Raw genomic sequence first — 18996 nt, 5'->3', positions numbered from 1 at the left:
CTTGAATTTACATCTCTATGCCTGTGTAGTTTGTTCTCTGGAGAAGCCTCGGAAGCCTGGACCCTAACAAGAATTAATCGATTATATCTTACATCACAGTCCCCAACAGTCTTCATTTTTAGCTGCAATTAAATTTGTACCCAAAGAGTGAAGATTTCAAATTCCTTCTGGATAAATAACCCATGCTTCTGTCAGTTCCTCAGACAAGATTTCACCTTGCTAAGCTTTAAAGTTTGAATCTAACAGCGTGTAACTCTTTGCTGTTTTTGTTTAATTGTTTGACAAATGTGCTTGAAGAGAGGCATTCCCAAGGACTTGGGGGATAAACATAAAACAAGGGTCAAGTTTATGGAGGTAAGTGTGAGAGGTGGGAGGGGCACAGCCGTGAAATATGTATGCTACTGTAATTCATATAGGCACATATATGCATGTATCTATTATGAGGTAAGTACTATTTTGAGAAAAACAGTTGTAATTTCGGTGCTGCCTGTGCCTTGCTTACGAAGCAAGTGTCCCTTAGCTTCCAGCCCAGGCTCCTACGTTGCTCTGGGGTGCTGTGACTGCACACCACTGTGCCCTTTACTGAGTGGCCTGCCTTTAGGCTTGGGCAGCTGGGCACCAGAGGGAGACTGCTGGGGGGAGGGAGAGAAGCGCTTCCTGTTTTTGTCAGTGTCACCGAACAACACAGCTTCACCCCAGCGGGCAGCTCCCTCCAGGGGCAGCAACTGATTCCAGATGATTCCAGTTTCCTGAGTTTCTAGCCCTTGGAGAACCAACCTTATGCACTTCCAGAGACGTGGCCTCAGTCAACAGGACCTATCTTCACAGGTCCCGGTGTCACCAGCCTGGGGCCCCTCCCCCAAGTTCCTGAGGCCCCTGTTACCTGGCCAGCTGCCCTTTCTAAGAGGTCTGGATTCCGGTCTGTGGAATGATTCTCTAAGCTCCTGAGCTGAAGTACCTCTGACCTGGTGCTTTAGCTCTCCGTCCGGGGTAGTAGCTGCGTCCTGGGGCTGTCCTTCCTTTCTTGGACGCACAGACTGCTCCTTTTTTGTCTTTCCATTTTCCGTATCTGACTAGTAATCCTGTATATTACATTTTGTCTGTTGAAATAACTGGTGTGATTACCATCTACTTTCTGGATCCTGAATGACTGAGCTTCCTAAAACAGTAAGATGAGGGTCAATGTTAATCCTCATGAAATGTACAGGGCTGGTTGCTAATTATTTTCTGCAACTAAGAGATAAAAAAATTACTTCTTCATTTCTAGCCCAGAAAACCTTTTCTAAATCCCAACTGACTGGGCTATATAGAAACTAATTTAAAACTACACATATTTAATCATTATATATAGAAGCTGATTTTAAGAATCCACATGTATTGTTTTCTCCTTGCTTTCATAAAAGCTTGTAGAAATGCCCATTCCTGTAAATCATGTGCTGCATCCAGACATTCTATGAGATTCCAGTGACATATTAAAAAAAACAATGGTTACATGTAGAAGTACAATCTCATTAACTCCATCTCTAAAGTAGAGTTAAGCAGAGAAATTTCAAGTATTTATTAATTCAATAAAAACTAACCCAAAATAAACCTATTGTTAACATAAATATTTTTAATGAAAAATAAATATATTGCCCAAAACATAAAATTTTTAGTCAGAAGAGTGGCAACATTTTAAAACTTTGCAAATCCTTTTAATAGCTGACTTAATAGAAGACAGCTGGATTCTCATATATGCCTCTCATTCAGTCTGTTGAAGTATACTTCAACAGTATATGAAAGTATATGTAAAGTATATGAAAAAAAATAGCCTCATATAGATATATAGTTTGAAATGTGAATAGTATTTCATTAGTCTTCTCAAATAATTGTGGATATTCTTTATTATAACACAAAAACTTGACAAGTGACAGTTTCTTTTTTTTAAGTGATAGCTTCTTAAAGTTTAGTTGCAGTGCTCAATCTGAGAACATACCAATGAACTGAACATTTTTTTTGCAGATTTGTTGAGATATAACTAACTTACATTAAGTCACATATATTTGAAAGGTATAGTTTAATAAGTTTTGACATGTAAGTACATTCATGTATACATCACCAAAGTCAAGGTAATGAAAAAATTTTATTACCCTCAAGTGTCCTGCTCCCATCTGTGGTTCATTCTTCCTTCTTTTGTTCCCAAAACCACTCCTGGGCAATTGCTGATGTGTTTTCTGTCACTATAGATTACTTTGCATTCTTCTGTAAGAGTATTGCCCAAAAAATATATAACATGAGCTACAAATGTGAGCCACATTATTTGTATAGTTCCAGTAGCATTCTTCATTTAACATATTATCTCAAAATATTATCATTTGGTATGTAAGCAATGTAAAATTACTAATGAGGTATTTCCATAGATTGAATGTGTCCTATCCAATTTTAATATGAAACCTAATCCCCAGTGTGATGTATTTGGAGGTGGGGCCTTTGGGAGGTGACTGGATCATAAGAGTAGAGCCCTCATGAGTGGGATTAGTGTCCTTATAAAAGAGACCTCAGGGACCTTCCTTGATGGCCATCAATAAGCCAGGAAGCAGGCCTTTACCACATACCACATCTGCTGGCACCTTAACCTGGACTTTCCAGTCTCCAGAACTTCAAGAAATAATATGCTTTTGTTTATAAGCCACTCAGTCTAGGGTATTTTTGTTATAGCAGCCCAAGTGGACTAACAAAGGTACTTTATATTCTCTTTGTGTACATTAAATCTTTAAAATCTGGTATATATTTCATACTTGGCAGCATCTGAATTTGAACCAGTCACATTTCAAGTGCTCAGTAGCCATATGTAGTTAGCGACTACAACATCTGACAGTGCAGGTCTAGAATACTATTAAAATATGATTATATAGTCTTTTTTGACTAGCTTCCTTCACTGGCATAATTATGTTGAAATGTTTCTGTGTTTAGCATGTATCAGTAGTTTGTTCCTTTTAATTACTGAACAATATTCCACTGTTCATGTATGACACAATTTGTTTACCATTCCCCTATCCTGATGGATATTCATTTTTCCCACCATGGTTTTACTATTATTAATAAGTCTACTATGAATATTTATGTTCTAGTCTTTGTGTGGACATGTATTTTTATTTTTCTTGGGAGTATACCTGTGAGTAGGATGGCTGCATCAGCATATGCTCAGCTTTTTGTAAAACTGTCAAATTGTTTTCCACAGTGGCTGTACCATTTAACATTCCTAGCAGCCGTTTATGAGACTTCCAATGCTTTATGTCATCTCCAATACTGGATATTTTCAGTCGTTTTTAGTTTTAGCTATTCTTGTAATGATATCTCATTGTGGCTTTAATTTCCATTTCCATAATGACTAATTATGTTGAGTATCTTTCAATGTATTATTTGCCTTTCATAGATCTTTTTTGGTGATGTGTCTGTGCAAATCATTTCCCCACTTTATATAAGGTAATTTGTCTTTTTATTGTTGTAAGAGCTATTTATAGATTCCAGATATCAGTCTTTAGTCAAATATGTGTTTTGTAAATATTCCAATTATGGCGTGCCATTTCATTTTCTTGGCATTTTGAAGAGCAAAAGTTTTAAATTTTGATTGAATTGTTTTTTCTCTTTACAGTCTATGAAATCCTTGCCAAATTTAGGGTCACTAAATTCTATGTATTCCTTTACAAGTGTTATAGTTTTTGCTTTTACATTTAAGACAAAGATATAGTTTGAGTTAGTTTTTGTATATATTATGAGATAAAGACAGACATTCCTTTTTTTTTAAGTTTTAAGTGACCATCCAATTATTCCAGAGTCATTTGCTGAAGATTAGCTTTACCCAGTTGGAATGCCTTAGTAAGTTTGTTAAAAATATATTGGCCAAATACAATGTAGCACAGAGAATACACGTAGTGACTCTGTGGCATTTTATTTATTTATTTATTTATTTTGGTATCATTAATCTACAATTACATGAAGAACATTATGTTTACCAGGCTCCCCCCTTCACCAAGTCCCCCCCTTCACAGTCACTGTCTATCAGCATAGTAAGATGCTGTAAAATCACTACTTGTTTTCTCTGTGTTACACAGCCCTCCCCATGCCGCCCCGACACTATACATGCTAATTGTAATGCCCCATTTCTTTTTCCCAGCCCTTATCCCTCCCTTCCCACCCATCTTCCCCAGTCCTTTCCCTTTGGTAACTGTTAGTGCATTCTTGGGTTCTGTTTTTATGCTGCCGTTTTGTTCCTTCAGTTTTCCTTTGTTCTTATACTCCACATATGAGTGAAATCATTTGGTACTTGTCTTTCTCTGCCTGGCTTATTTCACTGAGCATAATACCCTGTAGCTCCATCCATGTTGTTGCAAATGGTAGGACCTGTTTTTTTCTTATGGCTGAGTAATATTCCATTGTGTATATGTACCACATCTTCTTTATCCATTCATCTACTGATGGACATTTAGGTTGCTTCCATATCTTGGCTATTTTAAACAGTGCAGTGATAAACATAGGGGTGCATCTGTCTTTTTCAAACTGGAGTGCTGCATTCTTAGGGTAAATTCCTAGAAGTGGAATTCCTGGGTCAAAAGGTATTTCTATTTTGAGCATTCTGAGGAACCTCCGTACTGCTTTCCACAGTGGTTGAACTAGTTTACATTCCCACCAGCAGTGTAGGAGGGTTCCCCTTTCTCCACAACCTCGCCAACATTTGTTGTTGTTTGTCTTTTGGATGGTAGCCATCCTTACTGGTGTGAGGTGATATCTCATTGTGGTTTTAATTTGCATTTCTCTGATGACAAGTGATGTGGAGCATCTTTTCATGTGTCTGTTGGCCCTCTGAATTTCTTCCTTAGAGAACTGTCTATTCAGCTCTTCTGCCCATTTTTTAATTGGATTATTTGCTTTTTGTTTGTTGAGGTGCGTGAGCTCTTTATATATTTTGGATGTCAACCTTTATCGGATCTGTCATTTATGAGTATATCCTCCCATACTGTAGGATAACTTTTTGTTTTATTGATGGTGTCCTTTGCTGTACAGAAGCTTTTTAGCTTGATATAGTCACACTTGTTCATTTTTGCTTTTCTTTCCCTTGCCCAGGGAGATATGTTCATGAAGAAGCTGCTCATGTTTATGTCCAAGAGATTTTTGCCTATGTTTTTTCTAAGAGTTTTATGGTTTCATGACTTAGATTCAGGTCTTTGATCCATTTCGGACTTGCTCTTGTGCGTGGGGTTAGACAGTGATCCAGTCTCCTTCTCTTACATGTAGCAGTCCGGCTTTTGCCAGCACCATCTGTCGAAGAGACTGTCATTTCCCTATTGTATGTCCATGGCTCCTTTATCGTATATTAATTGACCATATATGTTTGGGTTAATGTCTGGAGTCTCTATTCTGTTCCACTGGTCTGTGGCTCTGTTCTTGTGCCAGTACCAAATTGTCTTGATTACTGTGGCTTTGTAGTAGAGCTTGAAGTTGGGGAGCAAGATCCACTCCACTTTATTCTTCCTTCTCAGGATTGCTTTGGCTATTTGGGGTCTTTGGTGGTTCCATATGAATTTTTGAAGTATTTGTGCCAGTTCATTGAAGAATGCTGTTGGTAATTTGATAGGGATTGCATTGAATCTGTATATTGCTTTGGGCAGGATGGCCATTTTGATTATATTAATTCTTCCTAGCCAGGAGCATGGGATGAGTTTCCATTTGTTAGTGACCTCTTTAATTTCTCTTAAGAGTGTCTTGTAGTTTTCAGGGTATAGGTCGTTCACTTCCTTGGTAAGGTTTATTCCTAAGTGTTTTATTCTTTTTGATGCAATTGCGAATGGAATTGTTTTCCTGATTTCTCTTTCTATTAGTTCATTGTTAGTGTATAGGAAAGCCACAGATTTCTGTGTGTTAATTTTGTATCCTGCAACTTTGCTGAATTCCAATATTAGTTTTAGTAGTTTTGCAGTGGAGTCTTCAGGGTTTTTTTATGTACATCATCATGTCATCAGCAAATAGTGACACTTTGACTTCTTCTTTACCAATCTGGATTCCTTGTATTTCTTGTTTTGTCTAATTGCCATGGCTAGGACCTCCAGTACTATGTTGAATAACAGTGAGGAGAGTGGGCATCCCTGTCTTGTTCCCGATCTCAGAGGAAAAGCTTTCAGCCTCTCGCTGTTCAGTATGATGTTAGCTGTGGGTTGATCATATATGGCCTTTATTATGTTGAGGTACTTGCCCTCTATTCCCATTTTGCTGAGAGTTTTTATCATGAATGGATGTTGAATTTTGTCGAATGCTTTTTCAACATCTATGTGTTAGGGTCCGGGCTTCCAAGGCTTCTCCAGAGAACAAACTACACAGGCATAGAGATGTAAATTCAAGCAAAGTCTTTATTCATCCAGCTAGCTGGGGTCCAATGTCAGCCCGTCGCAGCGGGTCTCAACAAGGACCCCGAGCACTCAGAGCCAAGGGTTTATATACCATTTTCAAAGCACTTAACTCATAGTAATTTTCCACAACTATACATTATTCTTGCAAGACATACATCCTGGGGTTAAGCAAGGGCAGGATAAGACTACTCCTCAATGGTTAGGGAGGTTCTGCACGATAAGCTTGGTATGTAAGATTAACTGACCAAGGTTAGCTGACCAAGGGTCACAGCTGCCCACCACCCGGTGCTCATGATTAACTTGTTTTTCAAGGCCTTACCCAGGCCCAGGTTTTTTTTCTAAGTCACATACTCAGAAAATGGCTTCTAGGCCTTTAAGATGGCTATGCTTATGCTAACCTATTTCTATTCTTACATTCCCCTCTTCTTCTTGTATCTATTTCAATCATGAAATTAGGGGTCATCTGTTTGGTTAACACTCTGATAGTTCTGTCTCAACACTATGATTTGCATGGTGCTAATGCGTTCTTTGATAAAGGTAACACATGGAGTGACTCCGGTTTGGCAGGCGTACTACTTGTTAGAATAAGCTGGGGTGGTGCTGATTACTTCTGTCCTGTTGCAGAGGGAGGTGTAAGTTTTAGGAACTCTCTCAATGCAGGTTCTTTGCCTACTTACAGAGGATAAAGTGAGTCTTGGTCTTTGTCTCATTCTCTCTTCTACAGATAGGGACTCTAGCTGCTGCTAGGGAAAAGGGGCAATGACCGCTCTGGCTGCTTCGTGCTGAGAAGGGGGCGCAGTAAAGGGTGCAGCTAGGTCTCCATCACTGGTCAGTTGAGAGGGCCTCAGAAGGCTGGCGCTTCTATTCTGGGTTTCATTTCTATTACTATTTGCAGTTTTGTGGCTTCTAGGCAAGATAAAACAAATTGTGTTATTAGGTTATGTAGCAACATCTGGAGTTGGATTTTCTATTCTGGAAGGAGGCTGCTGTTATTGAAACAATACTTTTCTCTAAAATCACTCTCATTTTTATTAGAAGTAACCAGGTTAAGAAAATAATTAACAGCTGGCTTGATCATTTGCACAAGTGCAGCAAGAAGAGCAATTGATTACACAGGCCCTTTTAAATATGCTTTGCTGCAACTTTTTGTAGGGAATTTCAGATTGAACTTTTAAAGGCCTCTCTCTTGAGGCCAGACAGCCAAGCTAGACTTGCCATCAGGCTTTGCCTGCAGTACCTGTAGATTTGGATGAATTCTTCTCTTCTCAAGGTCTCTGCACCTGCCAGGAAGTGACCTTCTTTACTCACCTGGTAAGGCTGCTGGGAACTCTGTAAGCAAGGTACCAGGCCAGTTCTTCCAAGGGGCTTTGTTGGCTTTATAAAGTCAATCTTAGTTCCTTAAAGTTGTTCACATCTGAGTCCATGCACATGTCTCTCAGGTATGACATTCCAGTCAAAGCCCTGGTAGTATAACCAGTGTTCTTAAGCAGTCTTCTCACAAGGAAAGCAGATTCTTATTGAACTTGTGCAAATAAACATACTGCCATGGAATACAAAAACAGTCACTGAAAGTTTTTAAACTCTGGAGGGATCAGGTAGAGAGAAGGATGTTTCAATTCTGCTCATAAAGATAGTCATTTACTAAACTGTTGTCAGTTTAAGAGAACAAGGTTAAAACACTTTATCAGCAGCATTTGAAACAAAAAGACACAAAATCATTTTCTTTAGTTTATGTAATCTTATGTAACTAATACCTGTTCTGCTGAAATCCAGTTCTTTACCAGTTTAGGGATAATACTATAAATGACAAAAGACTTACAAATGACAATGGTTAAAGATCTGATGAGAGCTTACTGTAAGACAGTTGACATAAGGAAATTCTGATATTTCTGTAATACAAAACATTCAGTAACAAAGTTTAGCATCATTCTCTTTGACAGTGCTTTCCTGGTAAATATATATATATTTCCTGGTAAATATATATATATGATATATATATATATCATATAAATAAGCCAAGTTAGTCAAATACTTTCTCTAATGAGAAAAAATTCTTCTGACATGTTCCAGGGGCCCTCTGGAAAATATCAGAGTTAACTAGAGGTAAAAGAACTTTTTTGAACTTAGCATAAGTGTCCAAGACCAGATACAAAAAAAGCAGAGAAAGTGCTTAAGTCTACAGGTCTTCCCTGAAAGCTTCAAGAATGTTTTACTCTTTAATAGTAGATATAAGCTGCTATGCAAATTCTATTAAAAGCTCTAAGATCAGTTGCATTAAAAAATATGGAGAGTCCCCCATGTTTTTTAAAACATACAGCATATAAATTAAACAAGAAGACCTGGTGGTTGTCAAAAAAAATCTATTACAACCTTTCTCAAAAGTGGTCACACGTTTGTCCATCTAAACTTTTACAGTGAAACCTGTTTTTCTGGGAGAAACATAATCTTGTCCAGATTCTACAGTTTAATTTTTAAGAATAAATTTTGGTTTGTTAACTAAGTGCATTTAATCAGCTGAAAAAAGCTTTGTTACCATTCTGCTTAGGATAAATTACGAAAACAAATAATCAGTAACAACTTTAATCATTTGTTGGTTAGAGATTTTTCCACTTATAAAAATATATGGAATAAATAATTCAATTTCTTAGGCCATGCAATCATTTTCAATAACAAAATATTTCAAAGGCAAATAAAGGTTATACAGTTGTTAACAAACTTTAGCTTTTAGTCTTTTTAATATTACGATTTCATGGCAACTCACTGAGACTTTAAGCATGAGAAACTGCTTTGATCTTTCAACATTAAGAGCAGACTAACAGTTAAAGAAAACTGTTTAACTGGAAACGAGATTCTAATTTTGCTGTGCACTTGATATCAAGACTCACTTGCTTTAATTTCACTAGGCACGACTATATTTGTAAGAATATAGTAATTTATTCTTCATTTGCCCCATGGTCCCAAGCACATAAGCCGGTGAGAATTATGCCTGGGCTTGCCTGCGGCTTGACTGGGTTTATCTCACCTAATCTCTAAACATCCTGACCCTCCCCCCAAAGCAACAGGCTGAGAGGATCTTCCACAACAAAAGGCACCACGCTGTTTTCTCTCTTTAAATAAATAGCTGTACTTTAGAACAAAGTTACTTTCTTTTATCACAAAACACATTCTTTAGCATGCAGAAGAGTTTTCATTCTTTATACTTTTTCTTATTAAAACATACATCTTTTAGCATAGATAAATGTTTTATTACTTTAAGTAGTTCTAATTAGAACTTAAAACCATTAGAAACTTTAATTTCCAGTGAACACTGAGAAGTAGGCTATTGTAAATTGTTAAACTAACATTCTTTAGATTGACAAATTTATGAACACATTTTATAATTTCTGTAACCATGAGCTTTACAGCACAATCTCTCATAGAGTATATCTTCTTAACTTAGCAAAACTTTAAGGTTTTAGGTTACTACAAAGATTCTCAGGCAGTAGGTAGGTATACACACTGTAACACACAATTAAAAAGGTGTTCACTTGTCACACTCATTTAGTTCACTCATTCGTAACAACTATTCTAGATTACTTACAAGACCTTTACTGAATATTAGACAAAGCCAAGCCTTTAAGCATTTTATTCTTAAAAGATTTAGCAGATAACATGACTTAAATGACCTCAGGTAAATTTAGGCAGCTGATAACCACAAGGACATGCCCGCCTCAGGCAAACTCAAATTAGCATTAATGCTTAACACTTTTTATCAGGTTTTCTGGAAGTTTTAGAATACCCAATTTTCACAAGCGCTTGTCTTTAAATCAATTTCATTAATACCATCCGGAGGTAGAAAGATATATTCATTTACACACTTAGGGGGTTGTCTGAGTCTGTCCCATAGTGAGAAAGAAGAAGGAAAAAGAATATGAGGGAGACAAAGGCGAAGGATGAAGATGCCACTTCAAACAGAATGACTGTTGTATGTGCTTGTGAACGAGTGCCTGTCGTTGCACAGTTTTCCTTCCACGGGGGATGCGAATTTATCTGGGATTCACGGCTGTGACCCCCTTATCCTGTCACAGGAGTCTTCTAGCGGCAGGCACCCTAATGGCTCTTAATTGCCCGACCCGTGCCCACGGGGAATGATGTAGTGGCAGAAAGGAGGAACGGAGAGAGCAGGAGAACCTTAGAACAAGGAAACTTAAAATGAGAAGCGCAAAAAAAATATAAACCGAAACCAAAACACAGTAAAACAATCAATGATAACACCAAGCACACACACCACATCTGATCGCACTTGTTCGGACCGGTCCTTCTCTCACTCTGGTGCGCACCACACTCACCACTTTCAGGGTCCTCAAAAACTCTTGTAATTCTCCCGAAGGGCGTCCACTCGGACTGCCGCAGGGTGACGAGCTCAATCTTTTCCTCCTCGGGCGCCAGTTTTCTGCTGATCGGATTTGCCTTCCTAAGGCCGAGTCACTCGGACCCTAGGGCCAGGATTGGTTACCTGGGCTTTTACCCAGGGTCGCTAACCTGGGGGCCGGGACTACCAGCCCAGACTTCCTTACTCGGGACCACTAACCCGAGACCATACACGGGATGGCGACTCCCGCTTTATAATGGATTTATGCAGACACGAGGGGGCGACCCTCAAATTACACTGCCCCATCCGGACAATTAGACCTTGCCTCCAGCTGTCCTTTGTTCTCAGGGAAGCCGCTCATATCCCGGACGAGCCCCCAAATGTTAGGGTCCGGGCTTCCGAGGCTTCTCCAGAGAACAAACTACACAGGCATAGAGATGTAAATTCAAGCAAAGTATTTATTCAGCCAGCTAGCTGGGGTCCAATGTCAGCCCGTCGCAGCGGGTCTCAACAAGGACCTTGAGCACTCAAAGTCAAGGGTTTATATAGCATTTTCAAAGCACTTAACTCATAGTAATTTTCCACAACTATACATTATTCTTGCAAGACATACATCCTGGGGTTAAGCAAGGGCAGGATAAGACTATTCCTCAATGGTTAGGGAGGTTCTGCATGATAAGCTTGGTATGTAAGATTAACTGACCAAGGTTAGCTGACCAAGGGTCACAGCTGCCCACCACCCGGTGCTCATGATTAACTTGTTTTTCAAGGCCTTACCCAGGCCCAGGTTTTTTTTTCTAAGTCACATACTCAGAAAATGGCTTCTAGGCCTTTAAGATGGCTATGCTTATGCTAACCTATTTCTATTCTTACACTATGGAGATGATCATGTTGTTTTTGTCCTTCTTTTTGTTGATGTGTGGGTGATGTTGATGGATTTTCAAATGTTGTACCATCCTTGAATCCCTGGGATGAATCCCACTTGGTCATGGTGTATGATCCTTTTGATGTATTTTTGAATTCAGTTTGCTAATATTTTGTTGAGTATTTTTGCATCTACATTCATCAGGGATATTGGCATCTTATACACTGATGGACAGTGACTTCAGTGGGGTGTGGGGGACTTGATAATATATATTTATAGGCCACATATGTATAGAATTATTTATTGAGCCTCCATTCTGTTCTATTGATCTATATATCTATCTTTATACCAATACCACACTATCTTGATCACTATACTTTATCAGTAAGTGTTGAAATTAGGTAGAAAGTTCAACTTCTTTTTCAAATTGGTTTGGTTACTCTAATTTCTTTGCATTTCCAATAAATTTTAGAATTAGCTTGTCAAGTTTTATAAAAATGTCTCTTAGATGTGGCATCTTAATACAGTGATGTACAGTGACTACATGGGGTGTGGGTGGGGACTTGATAATGTGGGTGAATGTAGTAACCACATTGTTTTTTTCATGTGAAACCCTCATAACAGTGTATATCAACAATACCTTAATAAAAAATTTAAAAGAAGATACCTTGGTTTTATCTCACCATGAATAGATTTAACCCATACATGACTTTAAAATATTATGCATTGGTCATGTGAAAAATATTGGTTCACTGAGTCATTCAGATCTTCCAAATGGGTATTCATTTTATATACAGTATATATTTTAAAATTCATTATTATGTTCACCAATCTCATCAGAAAACTCTTTGAGTACTGGGAAGCTGTCAAGCTCATATGGCAGATATATGCTTTTCAAAACTTCTAATTTTTGTTGGAAAGCTCAAATTTTATCATTGGCAACAAATACTTTCAGTTGTTTTCCTTGAAGTGACAGGCTCTCATGTTTCCTTTTTCTGGAAACATCTACGAAATACCCAACTCTGATCAATCTTAGTTTGTCTGTCAGTCGTCTTTTTAAGTAAAAATGTTCTATGAAAAACAAAAACAAAAATAAAAAAGGGCTAGATCAGTTTGCAACTGTTATTTTTTCTTGTGACAATCATTGTACTTTGGCATGCAGCTCAAGTTCTTTATTTTTACTTATTTCATCATGTAGAATATTAAAAAGTTATGTATTCAAGGGTTGAGATTTAATAGAATTAGTTCATTCTTATTGCTTCAACATTGTTATGTGTTACTGGTGTTTTTTTATTTTTATTTTTTTGTTTTTTTGCTTTTCTCTTGTGAGTGTGTGGTGAAGAATACAGTCACTACGAAGTAGTATAATTTGGTGTCACTGCCTTGATTTGTGTTAAGATGCCAGCAATTTTATTCACCATTGCTTTTGCACTATTATCACCAATGTCAACACATTGGGAAAGGCAAATAACATCCTAGTCTTATTATGAGAATTGTTTGACCTTGTGGACCCCTGTAACCATTTAGGGAACCCTCTTCCCCACAGGGCTTCAAGGGCCACAGCTTAAGAATCATGGCTTCAGTGGCACAAAAGGACCCTGGAGGGATGCCATAAAGCTTTGTTGAGAGGGTGAGGCCTGAGCCTGAGGTTGGTTGGATGCATATTTAAGGAAGGGTTGGCTGTCTAGACAAAGGAAACAGCTCAAGCCAAGGCCCAGTCTGAACAGCAGGCCTCCCTTCCTCAGATTTGGTCAAGCAAAATGTACAATGAGGACAGGAGCCATAGCTGGGATGGCAGGAGACACAGAGGACCCTGACAACATGAAAAGGGTTAGAACTTCTTCCAGTGATAGAGAGTTCCTGAAGGTTTTGCAGCAGGGGAGTAATGCAGTTAGAGGCATCTCTTAGCTCTAGCGCTTGGCAGCAATATGGTGAATGGATCTGGTAGGTTTACACTGGAGAGAGGGAGCTCAATTAAGGACCTGTATCTTGTCAAGGTAAAAGATGATTTAATAGAACAGATGGTCAGCTAATTAAACACTCAAGCCCCTTCCTCCCATTAATATAGTCAGAATATTCTAACTAGCGCATTTACTCAAGGGACACAACTACACATCACCTTTAATTCATGGATGCAAACATAGACAATAAAAAAAAAGCAGTCTTACAGACCAGACTTCATGTTTCTAGTATCTGTGACTTTCCAGGCCCTCAAATGGAAATTCCTACCCTCTCTGCTCAGTTTAATCATTTCCTATAATAATTAGAGCACAGACAGTTGAAAGCAGGGACAGAAGTGGGTTTACAAGCTACGTTTAATTGTTTTTCACAAGAGCATGACTGGTATGGTATTACAGAAGTTCAAGGTCACAAAATTATTTTTTTTGCCTTAACTATGTTGTGCATATTTCTGTGTGTGCACTTGCACACATGTGTACTTGTGTCATATATAGCATTTTATATTTTAATATCGCACTCCACTGCTACATCCTAAACCAAACCTCTACTAGCTCTTGTCTGGACTTCTCCAATGACTCTTTGCTAGTCTTATTTCTTCTCTTAACCCTCTACAATCTATTTTATACACACTATCCACAATGATCTTTCAAAAAATATGAATCAGATCATGTCATTGCCTGTTTACAATCCTTCAATGACTTTCTGTTCCACATAGAAAAATTCAAAGCCCTTCTGCTGTTTCACAAAGCCCTTCATAACTGACTCCTCCTGCCTCTCTGACCACATCTCCTCCCACTCGTTGCCTTGATCACCACAGTCTCATCGTCCTGGCTTTGGGGTCTTCGACTCTTTGCACTAGCTGTTTTTTTCTGCAAGGGATGCCCTCCCCCAGAGCCTCACATGTTCTTTAGGTTCTAACAAACTGTGGCAAGCCCCTTTGCTGATCACCCATCCTGGAGTAGCCTCTCTCTCACTCCCTATCACTTCATTCTGTTTTATTTTCACTGAAGGCTTAGCTATGGTAGCACCTGGAACACTGCCTGGCACATTGTAGATTCTCAGTAAGTACTTGTGGAATGAATGGATAAATGAGTGACAGGTAATTTTTTCTTTTTGTGTTAACTTTTATGGTTCTCACGAAGTTGCAATACGAATGATGTCATAGTGGTGGTTAGTTGAGAGCCATCTTATGAATGTTTCATTTTATTCTGGTCATGATTTTACACCTTCTAAAGGCATACATAGAGTGGTAATTCAAAATTTCTCAGAAAGTAGATGGTTTTCTCTTGACCAACTACAGGTATTTGTCATGGCTGTAAAACAAGAGAATTTACCACTATATACATTTATGGACTAAAGCCAACGTTTCCCTCTTTGAAGAAAAAGGGAAAGAATAAAATATAAAAATTTTACAATCTGGAGGATACAAATGTATAAAAAAATTATTACAAAGTGTGACAAATAGTGTAATTGAGACCCAAAGCACTGTGGGAACACAGTGGCAGGAACTGCCTTCTGTGCCTCTGGCAGTCGGGGAAAGCTTCAGAGAAGAGGTGGCAGGTGACAGGAGTCATGAAAGATGAGGAATTGTCGAGGTAGAAAAGAGGGGGAAAGGCATCACAGGCACATGGAGCAGCGTACAGAAGGCCACAGATGTGTAAAAGGACATGGCATGAGGAAATAAGTATTAGGGAGACAAAGGCTTAGGTTCTATGAAGAACCTCGCCACCAGTGGTATTCCTTTAATTTGAAACTAGTTAGAAAGCAGTGGAATAATTTTCCCCTGAAAGAAGTCTTATGCAGAACCCCCAACTTATACAACAGTAAAAGCCTCTCTGGGTGAAAAGGGGCAGTGTTCTCTGCAGAGGTTCTTGCCTTCTTCTTGGTCCCTCCCTGTGTCAACTGGTCAACTGTGTCACTTTGGGACCCCAGAGCTTTTAAGAAAATAGTTAAAAAGCCATTGCCATCCATGAAAACTACAAGACACTCTTGAGAGAAATTAAAGATGACAGTAACAAATGGAAATTCATTCCATGCTCTCAGCTAGGAAGAATTAATATCATCAAAATGGCCATCCTACCCAAAGCATTCTACAGATTCAATGCAATCCCTATCAAATTACCAACAGCATTCTTCAATGAACTGGAACAAATACTTCAAAAATTCATATGGAACCACCAAAGACCCTGAATAGCCAAAACAATCCTGAGAAGGAAGAATAAAGTGGGGGGGATCTCACTTCCCAACTTCAAGCTCTACTACAAAGCCATAGTAATCAAGACAATTTGGTACTGGCACAAGAACAGAGCCACAGATCAGTGGAACAGAATAGAGACTCCAGACATTAACCCAAACATATATGGTCAATTAATATATGATAAAGGAGCCATGGACATACAATGGGGAAATGACAGCCTCTTCAACTGTTGGTGTTGGTGAAACTGGACAGCTACATGTAAGAGAATGAAACTGGATCATTGTCTAACCCCATACACAAAAGTAAATTCGAAATGGATCAAAGACCTGAATGTAAGTCATGAAACCATAAAACTCTTAGAAAAAAACATAGGTAAAAATCTCTTGGACATAAACATGAGTAGCTTCTTCATGAACATATCTCCCTGGGCAAGGGAAAGAAAAGCAAAAATGAACAAGTAGAACTATATAAAGCTGAAAAGCTTCTGTACAGCAAAGGACACCATCAATAAAACAAAAAGGTATCCTATAGTATAAGAGAATATATTCATAAATGACAGATCCGATAAAGGGTTGACATCCAAAATATACAAAGAGCTCACGCACCTCAACAAACAAAAAGCAAATAATCCAATTAAAAAATGGGCAGAGGAGCTGAACAGACAGTTCTCCAAAGAAGAAATTCAGATGGCCAATGGACACATGAAAAGATGTTCCACATTGCTTGTCATCAGAGAAATGCAAATTAAAACCACAATGAGATATCACCTCACACCAGTAAGTATGGCTACCATCCAAAAGACAAACAACAACAAATGTTGGTGAGGTTGTGGAGAAAGGGGAACCCTCCTACACTGCTGGTGGGAATGTAAACTAGTTCAACCATTGTGGAAAGCAGTATGGAGGTTCCTCAGAATGCTCAAAATAGAAATACCTTTTGACCCAGGAATTCCACTTCTAGGAATTTACCCTAAGAATGCAGCAGCCTAGTTTGAAAAAGACAGATGCACCCCTATGTTTATCACTGCACTATTTACAATAGCCAAGAAATGGAAGCAACCTAAGTGTCCATCAGTAGATGAATGGATAAAGAAGATGTGGTACATATACACAATGGAATATGATTCAGCCATAAGAAGAAAACAAATCCTACCATTTGCAACAACATGGATGGAGCTAGAGGGTATTATGCTCAGTCAAATAAGCCAGGTGGAGAAAGACAAGTACCAAATAATTTCACTCATCTGTGGAGTATAAGAACAAAGAAAAAACTGAAGGAACAAAACAGCAGCACAATCACAGAACCCAAGAATGGACTAACAGTTACCAAAAGGAAAGGGACTGGGAAGGATGGGTGGGAAGGGAGGGATAAGGGGGGAGAAAGAAAGGGGACCTTATGATTAGCATGTATAATGTGGGCAGAGGCACAGGGAGGGCTGTGCAACACAGAGAAGACAAGTAGTGATTCTATAGCATCTTACTACGCTGATGGACAGTGGCTGTTGTGGGGGGGACTTGATGAAGGGGGGAACCGAGTAAACATAATGTTCCTCATGTAATTGTAGATTAATGACACCAAAAAAAAAAAGCCATTGCCTTGTACTTTTTAAGAAAACTGTGTGGGAGCTGTGGGGGCAGTGAAAGTGCACCACTCAGATCTGCTGTGAGGTGCAGAGTGATGGCTGGGAGTCTCTTGGCACCTGCACAAGTCCCTGCTGTGCACAGGCTGCACCTGGCCTGGGGATGAATGCAAAGGACCGCTCATGCAGGACTGTTCCTGAAGATAGGGGACTCTTCTGATGGGTGACTTTGGCTCTAAGACTTTTCATCAGCTTGGCTTAGACATTCTCAGAACTGTGCTGCAGTCTGAAAACTGCCTATCAGCCCCCTGTTACTTCCCTCTCATCCTTCCCAGCTCTCCCCACCTCCTCAGCTCCCCTCTCTAGTTCCCTCACTGGCACTTCCTGTGATAAAATTCCCTGCATGTCTCATCCTGTCTTGGCATCTGCTTCTACAGGGACCTCAGCTAACACAGGAGCCCATGGAAGTGAAACAAGATTTGCATTATCTTTACAATTGTATATTTCCAGGTTATCTAAAGTAAGAGTTCCAAAGTGCAGATATTGGCACAATTTCTATGAAACCCAACAGAGAAGAGGAGAGGATTGAGAAAGGAACTCCTAGGCACTCCATAATATTCTTAAAGCTTATAAATTGATCGTGAGTAGAACCCAAAATCTAAATATGGGCAGACTGAAAAACTTGAAGATGTTTAAACAGCCAAAGTAGAACTGAAGATGAGTTAATGGAGGGTGTTTTTACACCCACACAACCTGGCAGATCATTGCTGTGCAGTCTTTGTAGCAAAAAATATTACAGAAATATGTTCTTTGAAAACATCTTCTGTCTCTATATAAATGACATAGGATCTGTTGGCATTTCTGAAAATATGTTTTCCTATGCCAGTGTATGAATAGCTTTAGAGTACTAAGATAAAGAGAAAGTTGCCAAGGCTACTGCTACACTGCCGAGAAGCAGCTGATTGGGCTCCTGTACTGCTCTTTGCTGCTAGTCCTGAAATTTAGCAAGACTGGACGCATTGTTGTTTGTATACAACCACATTAAGAGGGCAGATGCTGCCATCTCTGACTCCATAGAAAAGGCCCGAATGGGGCCTTCACAATTTACTGGCCCTTTTAGTGAGATTTACTTAGCAGGCAAGTGATTTCCTTCTATTACAAAAGACTGTTATTTTAAATGATGACCAGATCCAGGTCTTCCCAAATTTTAATGCCATAATGTTCATCTGATCTTTCTGGGGTGGACAAAAGATACTTATATTTTTCCTTTATACATTGTGGCAAAACGTATACAGGGGAGGAAAGATTTGCAGGAAGTATAAAATTCCAGGATGTCCTAGCATATCTTGGAGATTTGCATCATCAAGTATCTTGATCCCCTGACATGCCCACAGTTACCCTTGCTATCAGTGTGGACTTTACCATTTCTTTGTTTATACTTTCATTCATGTATTAAATCTTTCTTGAAAGCATACTATGTGCAGGCACTGTGCAGTACATTGACGACAGCAGAGAACATGACCGGCAAGGTCCCTGCTCTCTGGCAGCACCCACTCTTGGTGGGGAGGTAGGTAATACATACACAACATAATGGAAATATGAGTGATCAGTAGTGTGACTGGGAAGAGAGTGGTCAGGAATGTCCTCTCTGAGAGGCTAGTC

The 18996-nt window shown here is 39.0% G+C and overlaps 1 long non-coding RNA gene across 1 annotated transcript; it reads right to left on the bottom strand.

Moving 5' to 3' along the window:
- Positions 1-6959: 6959 nt before the first annotated feature.
- Positions 6960-8273, bottom strand: LOC140846701 (uncharacterized). Its single transcript, XR_012126090.1, has 2 exons — positions 8238-8273; positions 6960-7289 (listed from the first exon to the last, which is right to left on the bottom strand). It is a non-coding gene; the product is annotated as an uncharacterized lncRNA (long non-coding RNA).
- Positions 8274-18996: the final 10723 nt, after the last annotated feature.

The sequence above is a fragment of the Manis javanica genome, chromosome 16 (genome assembly GCF_040802235.1).
Source record: "Manis javanica isolate MJ-LG chromosome 16, MJ_LKY, whole genome shotgun sequence".
Lineage (NCBI taxonomy): Eukaryota > Metazoa > Chordata > Mammalia > Pholidota > Manidae > Manis > Manis javanica.
This window is presented reverse-complemented; position numbering and strand designations above follow the sequence as displayed.